We start from the raw sequence: 16,975 nt of genomic DNA, 5'->3' as shown, positions 1-16,975 counted from the left end.
AATATAAATTATTTATTGAATTTAATTATCCATAAAATCATAATTTATACTATTATTACATAATTTCATTATTAATTTTTTAATATATTAAATTATTATTAATTTCAATATTATGTTATAAATATTTTTCTAATTTGAAGAAATTTTTTAAATTTATTACATAATTTCGTTATCTTCACTATTTCAAATCTAGTTATGATAAATATTTAGTTATTTAAATATTTAAATAATCGATTAAATATTTAAGATCTTTTGTTATTTGAATTATATTTATTTAAAGCTATTACATATTATTAAATATTTAAAAAACATTTAAATTGATAGTCTAGAAAAAACATAATTTAAATTGTTAGTACATAATTTCGTGATATATTTTGTAAAAATATAAAATTATTTTTTGTGTTTTTAATAAATATTTTAAAGTTATTATAAAATTTTGTTAGAATAATTAAATAATTTTTTAAAATATTTTAATATAAATTTTTCTTTAGATATATATAGATAAAAAGTAGGGAGAGGATAAATAGGAATTAGAGATAATTTAGGAGAGAAACTCTCTACTAAATTAGAGATAACTTTGGAGATAAATAGGAATTAGAAATAATTTATAAAATAAATAGGAATTAGAGAAAATTTTGGAGAAAATAGAGGATAGTGGGGGAGGTACTTTAGGAGAAATTTTAGGAGAAGAGGTTATTTAGGTTATTGGGAAAGTGCATCTCATTGGTTGTCTTGAAAATGACATGGAATAAAAAAAATAAAAAATGACAAAATTTCTTGACCGCTTTGTTTTAATATATATATATATATTAAGAACTCCCTACATGTTGTAACTCTTGCATTTCTTTTTATTTTTAGTGTATGTGATTCAAAATTTTTATAGGGGTATTTTTGTCCTTTTATCTTTTCAAGTGTTTGCAAATTTTAAAGTTTGAAAAACTCATTTAAGATACTAAATACTTTATTGAGGATGCTAGGGACAAGGAATATGTTATCAATAATTATCTTTTCTTTTGGACTTTGCCATGATAAAGGAGAAATATGTGTTATCACAAATTTATGATTAGCATATAATTTTTAGTGACCTACAATGGAGAGGTCATGCTTAATTTTATTTTTTCTTATATGCTATATTCCCTAATATCCATAAAAATTTAAAATTGTCGTTGGGTTTTTTACTAATAAATTGGGAGCAAAATTCTTCTTTAAATATCAAAATTGGAGTACTTATCGGAAATGACTTTGCATGGGAAAAAAGAACATGCTAATTTTCTTATTTGAAGAAAATAAGCTTTTGCTTTAAAAAAAAAACAACAGGCATGAAAAACACAATGTTTTGTGGATAATAACTTTTTATGAAGTTTTAGATTTACTTTTCTTTTTTGAAGTAAGAATAAAGTTTGAATCGAAACTATGAAGCTTTTGAAAAATAAATGGCTAATTCATCCAGTTATTTTTCCTATTCTCTTAGATCCAATGGTGTAAAGAAGTAAAATAAAAAAGGAGGTTGAACTCTTTATTAACAAGTTTAGAATTTTCACAACAAAAAATGTAGAGGATGTTTTTACAATTGTATGTTACTTATAAATTAGGATACCTAATAAAAACGGGTACAACTCCCTACCAATTCATAAAAGTGTATCAAATTTAAAATACATAAAAGTGTTGGGGTGTTTAGTAAATGTTGGAATACCTAAAACCAATAATAGGGCAATAATATTGTTTGTATTTTATTGGTTATACACAAATTGTGCAAGATTTTTGTTCTGAAATTAAAAAATTAATTAGAACAAAAATATTTGAATTAGAAATAAATTTTGAAGTTGGAAAAGAATCTACTTTATATGATAAAATATTCATCTATTTGGTAGAAGAAGTTCCCAAAGCAATGTGACATTTTTGATGATAACATATTCTTTGAAAGTGCTAATGTTCTTTGAATCCAAGTGTACAGATAATTCAATGGTTTCTTCCATACATGAATTGATGTTTGGTCAAGAAATGCAAGAATTTTCTCTTGGAGGAGGAAAATCAAGTTCAAGGGTTTTTAAGGGTTATATATAAATAGGAACTTGATGTAATCAATATGCATGTGCAATGCAAGGGCTCAATACACACCTACCTTGGTTCACCTCATGCCATAAAGACCAATGGTTAGTCTACCTAGGAAAGGCCTTAGACAATTTCCAAAATATTAATTCATGTGGAAAAATAAGTTCAATGATTAAAAATAATCAAATTTCAATCTTTGGGAGTCTAATGAGTCAACTCCCTAGCCATAGGAGTTGACTACTTGAACATTCTAGAGATGTTTATAGAAAGTAATCAACTACCTAACTCTTATAGTTGACTATTAGAAACATTGAACTTCTAGAAGAGCCAAGTAATTGACTACTTAAGTTCACATTTTTGGTCTTCATCTGAGAGTCGATTATCTATATTAAGTAATTGGCTCCCAATCAATCTTGTTAGAGTTATTCAACTTTGATAGATTATGTAGTTGACTACTTTGTGTTGATTATTCTTAAAATGAGTTATTGTTCAACCATTTGAATCATAATGGTTCTTTCCTCTTGAAGCAAGCTTTGAAATCTTTTGGGAATGATTTCCGAAACTTTCCAATAGAAGTTTAATCAATCTCCAACAGATAAAAAGTGTCCATATTAAAAGTTCTTTGAACTTAAGAGTATATAAGCATGTTTTCCATAGGAAAAACCTAACAAGAAAGAAAAGCGAAGAGATTTTAAGAGAGATTTAAGTTGAAAAGAGTGAAATATTAATGAGAAAGGAAATGAGAAACTTGAGCCATAGTTGGTTTCTCTTTGAGATATCAAAATCTCATGAGTGTTTTGAGCCCTAACACCATTGTGCACAGTTGCATCTAAATAGTTTGTGGTGTATTGTTTATTAGATTTGTTGAAGCATTTCATAGTTCGAGATGTAGAGGGTTTCTAGCTGGGTGTTGTAGAGTGTTCTAGGATTGAACACTAAAAGGTATGGACAACACTTGCAAGTCTATCTAGGATGTCGTAAGAGGTTTTGTTGGCACATATAATCCCGATTGAATAGTGGATTATAAACTTTTAAGTGATGTCCTTGAGGAGATGATGTAGGTAGTGAATAGTGGAACCTTTATAAATCTTGGATGCTTTCTTGTTGCTTTCATTCTTGTACTTATTGGTTTTCTACATACATTTTGTTTTACAACATTCATTCATTCATCTTACACTCATTGTACAAAGAGACCTTAGGAAACTTGTTTTATGAACCCAATTCACCCCCTCTTGGGTTAGTCCATTGGGCAACTCAACATGATTTTACCTTGAGAGAAATTGCATGGTACTAAACTCAATTTTTTTCTTGTCATTAGGTATGCTTGCTACTCCTATATTGAGCCCTATAGTAAATTCAATCTAGATTTTTACTCAGTGTAGTGTGTTCAGTTTGGCTTCAACCCACAACATAAAAGATACAAATGTTTAGATATCTCAATTGATTGGAATTTTATCAATCATACTGCTTCTTTTGACAGGTTAGATTTTCCATTTTCTTGTAGTACTAATCTAACTTAACCATTTATATCACCGATACGCCCATGTAAATATGTTGGAGCACCACCTGTGGTCTTCCCTTCACTTAGCAATATGAATACTATTATTGGTATACTAGGTCCACTATCGGCCTATTCTCCTAGTCCGCCTTTTTCTCATGAACCCCATGAGCCTATTGCACCTTCTTTTGATGTTGAGCTAGCTAATTCTCCACTCCCTATACATCTCATGGCCAAGCCTAAACCAGTACATGCCATACAAGTTAGTCATCTCACCGATGTTGATCCAACCCTTTGCCCATGAAGATTTCATTGGGTTCTAGCCATGTCTAAGTATTACAAGGCACTCATGCAAAATTCTACATAGTTCCTTATTCTACCTCAAGTTGGAAATATTGTTATAGGTGACCGCTATGTTTACAAAATCAAGCATCAATTTGATGGGTCAATTAATGAGTTCTTCAAAGCATGTCTTGTAGCCAAGTGCTACTCGCAGGAAGTTGGTGTTGGTTTTGATGAGATGTTCAACCTGATTTTAAAACCTACTACTATACGAACAATTCTTAATTTTGCCTCATCCTTATACATTTCTCAATGTTCTCTTGAATAAAGACATTTATATGAAGCACCTTATCAATTTTATTGATCCTAGATATCCATACTATGTCTACAAGATATATTACACTCTTTATGGTTTGAAACAAGCTCCTCGAACTTGGAACATGCAGCTTTGTAACTACCCCTTGCATTTGGAATTTAAAGATTGTATGGCTAATACTTATTTATTCATTCAACCTTACAATTCTGATATTCTTATTATATTGGTATGCATTGATGATATTTTAACTACTAGCTCTAATGCATATACTATTTATTCTATCATTAGTTATCTTTGTACTAAGAGATCTTAGGCCCAGCTCATTATCTTTTACATCTTGAATCCACAGATCAACTACTAGTATGCATCTCTCACAATACAAATATGTGTAGGATCTCTTGGTTCACCTGTAAATGCATGAGGCAAAGTCAATTGCCTCCTTTTGGCTACCTTAACTTGCTTGGAATGCTTCCTTCGATGACCATTACTTGATCCATCATTTTTTTAAAGTATTCTAGTGGCTTTGCAGAATGTAACACTTACATTAAAATATCCCTTGCAGTGCACAAAGTTTGTCAGTTCGTGAAGGAATCTACCACGATTCATTGGGCTTCCATAAAGTGAATTCTATGTTGCCTTAAAGATACATGTGGCCATGGCATCTTTTTTACTTCTTCACATTCTATGTAGTTGGAGGCTTTTCCAGATTCTGACTAGACTAGTTGCTTAATTTATCACACCGTTCACAAGGTAGTTTATTTATTTTCTTTGTCCTAACATCATATTGTGGAGTTGTTGTAAACAAACCATGTATCTCCATCCAGCATGGAATCTAATAAGTATCATATATTAGCTACTTTCAACAAACTTACAAACTTACCTAGGTTCAAATGTTGCTTGAAGAGCTTGGTTTTCCTTCTCCCTCACTTGCATATTTCTTTCTCTCAATTCTATGCATCATTCTAAGGCCACACATTTTTTAGCTTGATTCTAATTTTCTCAAAAAACACATGGCCACAATTCTCTTGTTGTTCGAATTATCCTAGGCCACTTCTAATAAGGTTGCTAAATACTTGCAAAACCCTTGGCTACTACTCAGTTCTATGATTTATCTTCCAAGTACACTATGCAAGAGCCTGCTTTACTTGATGGGAGATATTAGAAATCAGTCCACATGACATGAATCCAAGGCCCATGCATTACTAAGTTTCCACATATGATAAGGATAATTTGATAAGACTCAGTAAGGGTTATCTTGTATTGTAGATCTATCTTGTAATTTTCTTTCAAATTTAAATTTTGTAACAAATTGAGGACAATACTCATGTAAGCTAGTTGAATACACCTTGTACACTTAACCATTTATTTCAATGAACTAAGCCTAACAAAGTTTTTGGTTTTTCTCTCTATCTTGTTCTATTAGACAAACATTTAAAAAGGGAAAAATGTAGTGAAAAGTGTTGAAATAATTCAAAGAGATAGTCTTAAAATTCGTTTATCTAGAGATGATATGAATGTTGAAATCCCCATGAATGTTATATTAATAGCATACAAGACCCAATAGCTCAAAAAGGATAACATAAAATTCCCATCACCCAATATTGGTCCCATCTATCTAGGGACTCAAGAAGGGTAGACAGGGTGATCCCAAGACTGTATAAATCAAGAGTGAAGAAGAACAAATAACAAATAATGCAAGAATCAAGAAACAGAGAACAAAACACACACGATTTTAACATAGAAAACCCTTCAAGAATACAAAGGAAAAAACCATAGGACACTAGTCCAGTTGAAACTTCCACTATCTCACAATAATGGGATTACGTCTCCAGTTTTAACCAGATGATGAGCTCAACAAGAAGATTGAACCTTCTTCTTTTTCTATACAAGAGGATAACCTAATAACCACCCATTAATTGTTATCTGTCTACATAAATGAAGTATATACACAAAGATGACAATTCATCTTCCAACTCTACCTCCACATGAGGAGGGAAAATCCAACAAATCTCCCGCTCTCGTAATTCCTTTGTCATCATATCAAAACCATTCTTGCCTGTATGGATCTTTTCTAAATGTAGCAGATTTGCTTCCAAGTTGGTTCCTCACCTAGTGGTATTTGATTTCAATGTGATTGGAATTAAAATGAAATCTTGAGTTTTGCGTAGGTGGATGGCACTCTAATTGTTGTAGTAGATGACATGTTTATCCTATTCCAACCGAAGTTCGTGTAAGAACATCTTTATCTATAGCATCTCTTTGCATACCTCTATTATTGTAATGAACTCTACTTTAGTGGTTGGAAGAATGATGCACTTCTATAGTTTGGATTACCATGGCATCACCCCTACAAAGGTAAATAAATACTCAATGTGATTTTTTTATGACCAACATCTCCTATCATGTTTATATTGAAGGGATGAGAGATCCATCATATGGATGACCGAACCCTACAGGAAGGTTGGGAAATTATTCAAAAATTTCTCTCTCTTCCATGTGTGAATCACATTCCCTATTTTAAAAAACTACATTTTCAAGAATCAATCTTGAATCCAAACCAGACCAAATCTGAAACCAAAATGGAGTGGAGGGATATACCTGATATGAAATAGTAAAAACCTCTAATAAAAGTGTTCATGCCCAAAGAAAGATCTAAAGACTGCTTCCACCGAATATGGCACAGTGCAAGATGAAGCAGAATCAACAGGAGGGTTCTTCAGCAAGAACCAAATTCTTCAGTAAGAATCTGATGGAGGACTAGTGAGCACGACTTCAGATTACATTTTTTGCCAAAAGGTAATATCAAGAACTCTTCTTGATCGCTCCCACAGGTGGAAATCAAACTAGTATGGTGGCAAGAGTAGGAGAGAAGGAGACAGTGCAGTCAAACTGTGTTATCTCTCTTTGGAATTCAGCAATCAGTCAAAAGAATTCAGTTATGTACTGAGGGTTTGCCCCGCTCTCCTATTTATAGCCTTAAAAAGAGGTTCTCCTAATCCCATTAGTAGTTTCCTAATCCAAATCTTGTATTTGGATCTAAACACTCTTTAAGAGATAAGGATAATCCCTTATCTTATCTATATATAAAGATCAGCCCTCATAATCTAATTAGGAGTTTCCTAATCCAAATCTTTATTTGGATCTATACTCTCTGAGTAGATAGGGATAATCCCCCATCCTATCTGTTGATCTAAATTCCAAAACTGCCCCCTTTTAATTAATCTCATTAAGCCTGTTCGAATTGGACTTTAGGCCCATTAAGTATATATGCTCACTCACCCTCCAAACGGTTGCCCAGTTGGATATCCTTGTATGGTGTGGGACCCAAACATTGATCTACACCTCAACCACATGGGTTCAGCCCAACCTCTGTTACATGGCCAGGCCGAATTCATTATATGAGACAGTGAACCCCTGAGTCCATCACTATTGGCTTTTAATGAGCCCAACATTTACACTAAATGGTCCCTGGGTCAAGCCACCTTATAAAAACCTAAGGACTGTGTGCAGATGCAAGATTAGCCCATTAGGTATTATCCTCAATGGTCTTACACTTAACATCTTAGCCCATAATGATCAAACACTGCCCGACAAGAGAGGACCTCTCCCTCGGCCGCAAGATATAGTGTTGCACTCTCTACTCACATAGATCCTAGGAATTAAAATATTTTGCAAACATTTTGAAACCATAATATATATATATATATATATATATATATATATGTGTGTGTGTGTGTGTGTGTGCGCGCGTGTGTGTGTGTGTATATCTCTATATAAATATATTTTGCAAAACAAATTTCAACGGTTGAAATCGACTGTCGACAGTTTTGGTTTCCATCAGAGAGAGTGCATCCCCGATCATTCACTTTGTCCAACAAATGGGCTAATCCTGTCACTATGATCACCCACTCAAATGAATTCTCGGACTATCCCAACATACCTAGGTTTTGACCCCCTCTAAGAATCTCACTAATTGACATATCAAAGACAGTCCAATCTGACACCTAGTGCAGTATCATAATCGAGTCTAGGGGTCAAGTGTAACATTTTAGTTTTGCCCATCTATCTCCAAGGTCCAAGGCAATACTGGCATTCTAGTCGAGTTCAGGGTTTCAAGAAAACCCACACTACATGTACCTCAGGTCTCACCCTGATAGCTGAGACAAGCCACCTCAACCAACTTGGCAGCACATCAGTATTAACCTTGGCAGGATAAATCTCCCTAGATCTATCCAACAGCTGTGAAAATTCTAAATTAAAACGAGTCTCATATGTGTCCAGTTCAAAGGTATTACATAGAAACACACCATAATAACATGAATCAAATATGTACTTTATTCATTTAAATTAAATGTCATAATATACATCATTCTGATTGTATTTAAGGGCATACACTATCTAACATACATTTGTTAAACCTTAAGACATATGTTTGCCTTTTCCAAAGCTCAAATACACCATGGAGGAACCTTAGAGATGCCTTAGAATTCATTTTACTACAGATTAGTGTTCTTTTCTAGGGTTTGCAAGAAACTTACTCAAAGCTCCAACCACATGTGTGAGATCCGGTCTCATACAGACCATGGCATATGATAACCTACCCACTATAGAGGCATAAGGGACCTTTTCCATTTCTTCCTTTCCTTCTCAGTGGTAGTGCATTGAATTTAAAATGACTTGCTAAAGGAATTCCAATAAGCTTTGCTTTGTTCCTGTTGAATCTCACAAGAACTTTCTCAAGTATTTTCATGTGACAAACATAGTTTTCTTGCTTTCCTATCACACAAGATCACCATGCCTAGGAGTTTCTTCGGAGGTCCTAAGTCCATTATAAATGATTTACCTAATTCGTCTTTCATCCTATTAATCTTGTTAGTTCCTCAACCAATGATCAACATATTATCTACTTACAGTTGAGGATAATGAGGTCCTCATTTAAGAATCATTTTATCAGCACATAGTGGTCAATTTGTGTTCTATAGTATCCATGGTTCTCCATGAATGAGTCAAACTTCTTGTACCACTATTGAGGAGTTTGTTTCAATGCAAATAAACTATTTCTCAACCTACAAACTAGATGTTGATTTCCCTTAGTTTTGAAACCTTCTTATTGTTCCATATAGTTCTCTTCGAGATATAGACTCGTAGCTAATCCTAGAACAACTCTAAATGAAGACATTTTTATTATAAGAGAGAAGATTTATTGTAATCAGTGCCTTTCCTTTGCCCAAAACCTTTTACAACCAACCTCACCTTGTATCTCAGTTATGAGATCTTGTCCTTAGTTTTCAAATTCAATACCCACTTGTTCTTGAGTGCTCGCTTTCCCTTAGGCAATGTTATGTGATCAAATGAGTGGTCCTTATGCAAAGAATTTATTTCTTTCTACATGACCTTCAACTTATTGATTAATACTTCACTAAAATTTTCTAATTCTCCCCCATTAGCATTCATGATGAATTCATCTAGGGCGCACCTTCATGAGGAATGTCTCTTTCTTGTAAAACTTCTTGTAGGTGGGAGGTTTGGTTGTTCTTGAGGAGGCATTTTCACCTGCTCATTTTCTTGTGCTTGAGTGTCAATTTCACTACTAGAAAGTTCTACACTCTCTTCCTCCACACCTTCCTTTTGTACCTGTAAAGGGATTAAATCCAACTCAATTAGATCCCCTATGTGAGGTTGTAGTTGCTTAACCTTCTCAATATTTTTAAGTGTTTGATCCTCAAGAAATATCACATTTCTACTATAGATCACCTTTCAATATCCCAAATCTTGGACCTCAACTTTGCATTAGTGTATCATAAAGAGATGCATTGCTTGGATTTATCATCAAACTTTGACCTATACTCCTTGGAAATGTGAAATAAGGCTCTACAACTAAAGACCTCCATTTGCTTGTAGGAAACATCCTTCCCCATCCATACTTGTTCTAGGACATCTTCATTTAATAAGGCAGATGGAGACAAGTTTATCAAATAAAAAGTTGTCAACATAGCTTCTTTCCAGAAGCCCTTTGGCAGCCTTGCATGAAAGAGAATACATCTAATTTTCTCAACAATGGTGAAATTTATATTTTCGACCACATTATTTTATTATGGTGTCCTAGGAATAGCCTTCTCATGTTTTATGTCATGATCTCGACAGTAATCTTCAAATAAACCTATGTACTCACCCCTATTATTTGTGTGAATACACTTGAAAGATTTCCCTATTCCCCTCTTAAGCTTTGCATGAAATTTGTTGAAAATCTTCAAGACGTTATCCTTGTGCTTCATGACATATGCTCAAGCATTCCTAGATGCATTGTCTATGAAGGTAACAAAATAGAAGCACCTCCCAAAGTTTTAACTTTCACAGGAACACAGATCAAAGTGGGTTAGTCCTAGTACTTCTAATTTTCTTCTACATATGGTTTCTAGAATGAGACTTTGTGTTGTTTACCAACTAAGCAATGAGTGCATTGCTCTAGAGGAGTACTTGTGAATCCTAGAAGAAGTTGCTACTTGGTGAGGATCTACATACCCTTCTTGCTCATATGAACAACCCTAGAATGCCAAGCATCTATTAAGATCTCCCTCTATAGTGTTCACCATGCTCTTGCATACATGATTTTGTGTCTTGTAGAGGGTGCAACACTTCCTTCAATCCTCTTGCCACCACTAGCAATCCTCTGATTAGGTTCCAATAGCCATTGTTGAAGTGGCTTATGAACCATCCCTCATCCATCTTTCTTGATGAAATTAAATTGAAATAGAGGTTGGGACATGTCTAACATCTTTTAGAATCACTGTGCACTCAACATGGTCTTTACGTGCACATCACCGATGCTTGCAAATCTTTGAGGCGTCATTGCCCATCTTTACCACTCTAGAATTGCTAGTTTTGTAAAAGGTGAAGAACTCTCTCCTAGGAGTCACATGGTAAGAGGCACCAATGTCTACCACCCAATCAAAGCCTTAGCGTGTGAGGTTGAGGCAAGCTTCCTTATAACCAAAGAAGATGATTTACTTGCCATCAGAGGCAACTACCATAGTCGCCTTCCCATCCTCCTTCAATTTTCTATAATCTTTATTCACATGCCTTGGTTTCTTGCAATAGTAGCATGCAACTCCGTTTCTTTGTAATGGTGATGGGAACCCTCGATTTCACTTCTCCCCCAATTCTTTGTAATAAGAGCTTCTCCTTGAGATGAGAAATTTTTCTCCTAATTTCCACTTTCAAAGTGCATGTTGTAACCTAACTTAGTGTGAGAACACTGTTAGGTGTTACTAAGAGATACCACTTTTATATCCTAGTTGTCTAGTATCAGCTCAGTAACAATAGAGCTTGTAGTTCATCATCCATGACCATCTTCACAAAGGAGAGGTGATTTACAATTTTCTACATCTCATTTAGATACATTACCCACCAATGGATGACATTGGCCACTAGTATCTCCTAACTTGCTTAGTGAGTCCATTGTCATCGATCCACTTCCCACTAGTAGCCTTTGTATGTAGCTTTTTCATTTCTTTAAAGGATGTACTCTCTGGTTTTGTAGCATCTCCTTCGATGGGTCTATACAAGTCTCTACAATATAGTAGGTCTAGTTCTTCCTAGTTAATGTGATCATCTGACTTGTACCATCATCTATGATTTACATGAATCGTGCTAAGAACTTGGCTCTGATACCACATGTTAGGATCCAAGGTGATCCCAAGATGTGTAAATCAAGAGTGAAGAAGAACGAATGACAAATAATGCAGGAAGCAAGAAATAGAGAACAAAACATATAGGGTTTTAGCATATGTGTATGTTTTAGTAGCAGTCAAAATTACCGCTATAGGGAAAACACCTAGTAGACCAACAAGCGGTTTTCCCGCATGAAAATCCCTTTAAGAATGTGAATGAAAAAACCACAGAATACTAGTAAAGCTGAAACTTACATTATATCACAGTAATGGGATTACAACATCTCTGGTTTCAACAAGAGGATGAGCTCAACAAGAGGACTAAATCTTCTTTCCACACAAGAAGATAATGTTACAACCACTCACTAGCTATTATCTCTCTACATAAATGAAGTGCACATACATATTTATACACAAAGATGATGATTCATTTCCAACACTTTGAGAATGCCATAATCACGAGGTCCGCACAATAACAAATGTCATGGGGTCTATGAAACCAACGTGTGAGGTCATAGACAATTTCCAATAGCTATGAGGCAAAGCCCTTGTTAAACCCAAAGGATCTCTAAGGTCGAATGTGATGCGAGGCTGAGAGTAGTTGTGATGTCAAATCATCCATGAGGATGCAAGGCTGCAAGGAAATTATTTCCTGAGATCCATATGAACAGTGAGATCTAACCCTGCAAAATCCACGAATCATGTGAATCCGATCTCATACCTTGTGAGGTCCATCTAACGACGAGGCCATGATTCCAAATCTGTCCTATGAGAGTGAGATCATAACATAAGTTCAAGATAACAACACATAAGTGGGCTCCACCTTCACATGAAGAGGGAAAACCCAACAGGTATAGTCCCAACCCTTGGAATTTTCACTCAAAGTGGTTGTATTCAAACTTGAACCCATATTCTCTTGCTTGCCAGCCAAGTAATGGACCATTCAATGATAACATATACAAAAAAATGGGATGCTCCTAAATCATGCACTCTTCCTGTTTTTATTTTTCAATTGTATTTTTGAGTAGCCTTAGCAATAGAAACCTCTGGTCACATCAACAAAAATAAGGAATGAAGATTGAAGAAAATAATCAAGAGAATGCTTGAATAACAAGAGGATTGAATTCAATTAAACCTAATGTGTAAATGTGAGGAGAATGGAACACCTTTTGTGGAATTACATTAGCTAAAAAAATTCTTGCTTTTAGTAAAACAAAGCTACTATGGACTCACTGAACAAGAGTGGTTCAAATAGATAAAAATAATACTTAGTAAAAATGAACTAGAGAGAGTAAGCTCCCTGTCATGAGAAATTAGAAAACAAAGAAGACTTGATATTTGATCATAAAGCACCTTAAAGAATAATTTTTAAAATACTCATGAAGAAAATCATCATCATATAGAGGAATCTCGGTTCAAGAAAAAAGAAGAATATATCATGAAAACTAAGAATGATCACCACTACCATCAAGAAGATAGAGATCAACAAAAGATCAAATAATCAAAATTTTAGTGGCAAATGTATTGCAAAAGGGAAACAATGACAATGAAAAATGCATTTATCTAATGTAGATTCCAAAAGAACAAATGAACTTGATTTTTTTTCTTTTTTTCTTTCATGAACAGGAGGTATTTAGTGCAGTAGTTAGATGACTTAATATTGCTCTATGATTTTAAAAGCGTAATAACCATTATTGTAGTGATATTAGTGCTAATACAGTAATACTTATTTCTTGCTCGTTCCAAGATTGGTATTGGGTAGGACTATCAATGGGTGGCTCTAGGTTGGGTCCTAGTAGAATCAGCCCTGGGCTGATTATTAATTGGGACAAAATCATAGACCCAAAACCAGCCTGATTAATAGTCAGGTTTATCGGGTCGACCCAATAAACCTGATTATACTAAAAACTATATTTATTCATTAAATAATAACTTAAAATTTAAATTTTGATAACATAGCCTTAATAAAAATGATAAAAATATTAAATTATGTATATCTTAATAAATTTAACATTTTTAATTAATATTATCTTATTTATTATCTATCAAATTTATCATTTCAAACTTAAAATATGATGAAATTATAATAAATTAAAAGATATTATATATATTTAATAAAATAATAAGTTCTAAATCTATATCGGTTCAGGACAAACAAAACCGGAATTGGCCTAATTACTAATCAGGATAGAATCATGGAACCCAAACCATTATAATCAGTTTGGTCCATCAAGTAGACCCAACCTATTGACAGCCCTAACTTAGTGAGTTAATAAGGAATTACAATAAGGCTTAAGATGACTTTGGCAAGAGGTTTAGCACCAACTCGTTTAGGAAGTGAGATCTATATGTCCGAGTTCCTAGGCATTTTTAGTCTCACTAAAGGGTTTTCTCCAATTTGACTTATTTTTTTCTTGTCATTGGTTCCAAATGTAAAACAAAACAAAACCAGCTGGTTTGAAAACAAATTGCATGGTTATTAAAACAAAAAGCATGGAAACTATGTATGTATTTTTGTTTCCAAAACTGAAACCAAAAAAGGCGTTCTTAACTTTCTTTGGTTTAAAGGGCAAATTTTCATCGGGTTATTTATTATCATGTTCCATAAGTTATATAATATTTTTACATTACAAAATTTTCTTTTGTTGTGGAGACCACTATTTTGTTGGTTTCAAAACTATGCATTTCTTTCCACACTATTTTGAAAAATGGACCGGACCAGATAGTCAAAGTGGTCTACCTAGGAATTGGTCAGTTGTACGGTTCCATTTTATGCATGACCCAGAAATTTCCAAAAAAAAAAAAAAACTGTTGATTTGATCAGCAAATCACTGACTCAAATGGTTGAACTACTAAACTATTCAACCCGATGAATAGCCTTCAGGTCATTTCGTTATTTTAATTATCTTTTTCATTTTCTACTTTTCAAAACATCACAAGCCAATCTGTTCGGACCAGATGGTTGAACCTGTGACCTGCAAACTGGTGACCAAAGCAGTTTTGTTTCCAAATTGGGTTTTAAAACCTTCAAGAGTGTGTTTTTGTTTCATTACTGATGTAGCAATTTCAAAAACAAATGAAAACAAATAAATTCATGTTTCTTTTTGAGGAAAAGCCTCATTTAGTTCAAATTAGAGACAAATACAAGCTTTGAAAAGTTAGGTACTAAAGACCAAGTAGAAGATCGATTGAGAGTTAATCCATGATGGGCAACAAAATTAGAAAAAGTATTAGCCACCTGTAAAGAAAAAATTTAAAATGCACTAGGAATGAAGGTCGATGAGGAAGAATCAGCCACCAATAGCAGGTTCACAACATTAAGAGCATCACCTTCAATAATAATGTGTAAATCCAAAGAAATCAGCAAGGGCTATTCCTTCAAAGAAAACATAAGCCTCTGTGATCAAACAACCACCCCAAGTGAAACAGAATGGAGCCTAACTACAGCATCGACATTGACCTTGAGATACCTTGGTGGTGGTTTATGCCAACATGTGGAAAATATTTGTTGTGGAGGTGCATGGCTATTCATAGAATCACCACTATAACAACTGGTTAATACATTATTTAACTGAACATGGAAGTGCATAATGACTTTCATGGGTTCAAAAGGCTTCTCCTTTAAAAATGTTAGCATTTCATGCTAGTCAAATTTAGTGCATAAGTAAACACCTACGCAATAGCCAGCCATTATCAATAATGGTAGTATTGGCAAAGTCAAACTTCCAATGAGAAAAACTAATCAAATACCACAAGTAATGTCCAATGAGAAAAACTAATCAAATACCACAAGAGAAAATAGCACACTATAATTTTTAATGTAGAAAACCTCTCCACTGTAATGAGGAAAAACCACGTGGTGCCAACCTAGAAATCTTCCACTATCAACAAATATAATAGGGTTACAACTTTTCTAGTTTCAACTAGAGGATAACTAATTCAAGAGTCAAGAACCTCTTTTGGATATACAGAAGCAATAATCAAATAATGAATATTTCAATCAACAAAATATGAGAAAGATCTTACCAAACAAAGATACTCAAGCCCTCTTCAAAACTACTATTGAAGAGCTAAAAAAATCCACCAAAATCTTGATGAAATAAGTGTAAAACAATATCCATAATGATTGATTGAATGTATTCTTGTTCACGTAGCAAGAAGCTTGAATTTCTTCTTCTCTTGGTAAAGAGGAATTCCTTTTTCCCACTCTCTTCTCTTTTTCTTCTCTAAGAGGATACCAACATCAGTATCTGCAATGCTAAGAGACCCTCTACACTAAGACAAAATGAGGCTTGTAGAGAAAGCCAAAGGATATTAGAGAGTGGATCCCACCATCCATTAACATGAACTAAGACAAAACAATTTGTGTCATTCTCATTAATGAGAGAATATCAAGAGTCTCAACTTTATTTTATCTTCTTTCCGACTTTATCATTTTACGTGTTGGGCAAGAGACCCCAACATGTGAGGGGTCCCACCTCTACATGAGGAAAACATAACAAATCTCTCCCTCCTAACTTATGAGGACTATAAAACTCTTAAGCTTCCAATGCTTCTACAAAGCTCATGTTTTTCCCTTGATAATGCTTTAGTCATCATATCCAAATCATTATTGTGAGTATAAATTTTTTATAGTTGCACTAACTTTTGCTTTAACACATCTCTTATCCAATAATATCTCACATCAGTGTGTTTCAACTTATAATTATAGCTAGAATTATTTCTTAATTGGATGACACTTTGACTATCACAATGAATAGCATATCTATCCTATTTCACACCAAGTTCTTGTAAGAACCTCTTTATCCACAACATTTCCTTGAAAGTTTCAATCACCACATTGTATTCAACTTCTATGGTGGGTAATACAACACATTTTTATAATTTAGATTGCCATTAAATACCTTCCCCTACAAAGGTAAATAAATAACCTGATGTGGATTTTATATAATCAACTTCTCCTGCCATGTCTGTATAGGTAAAGCCTTCTAACATAGGCTTACCATCTCCAAAACTCAAACACTCTTTAGACGAACCTCGGAGAAACTTGAAAATCCATTTCACTACTGCCCAATCCTCTTTTCTAGTATAGTTAAGGAACCTACTCACAACACCAAAAATATGTGCAATGTCCAGTCTTGTACAAACCATAGCATA

Source organism: Nelumbo lutea, chromosome 1 (assembly GCF_056320005.1).
Source record: "Nelumbo lutea isolate HS-2025 chromosome 1, American lotus-T2T, whole genome shotgun sequence".
NCBI classification, from domain to species: domain Eukaryota; kingdom Viridiplantae; phylum Streptophyta; class Magnoliopsida; order Proteales; family Nelumbonaceae; genus Nelumbo; species Nelumbo lutea.
Note: the sequence above shows the minus strand (reverse complement) of the source record.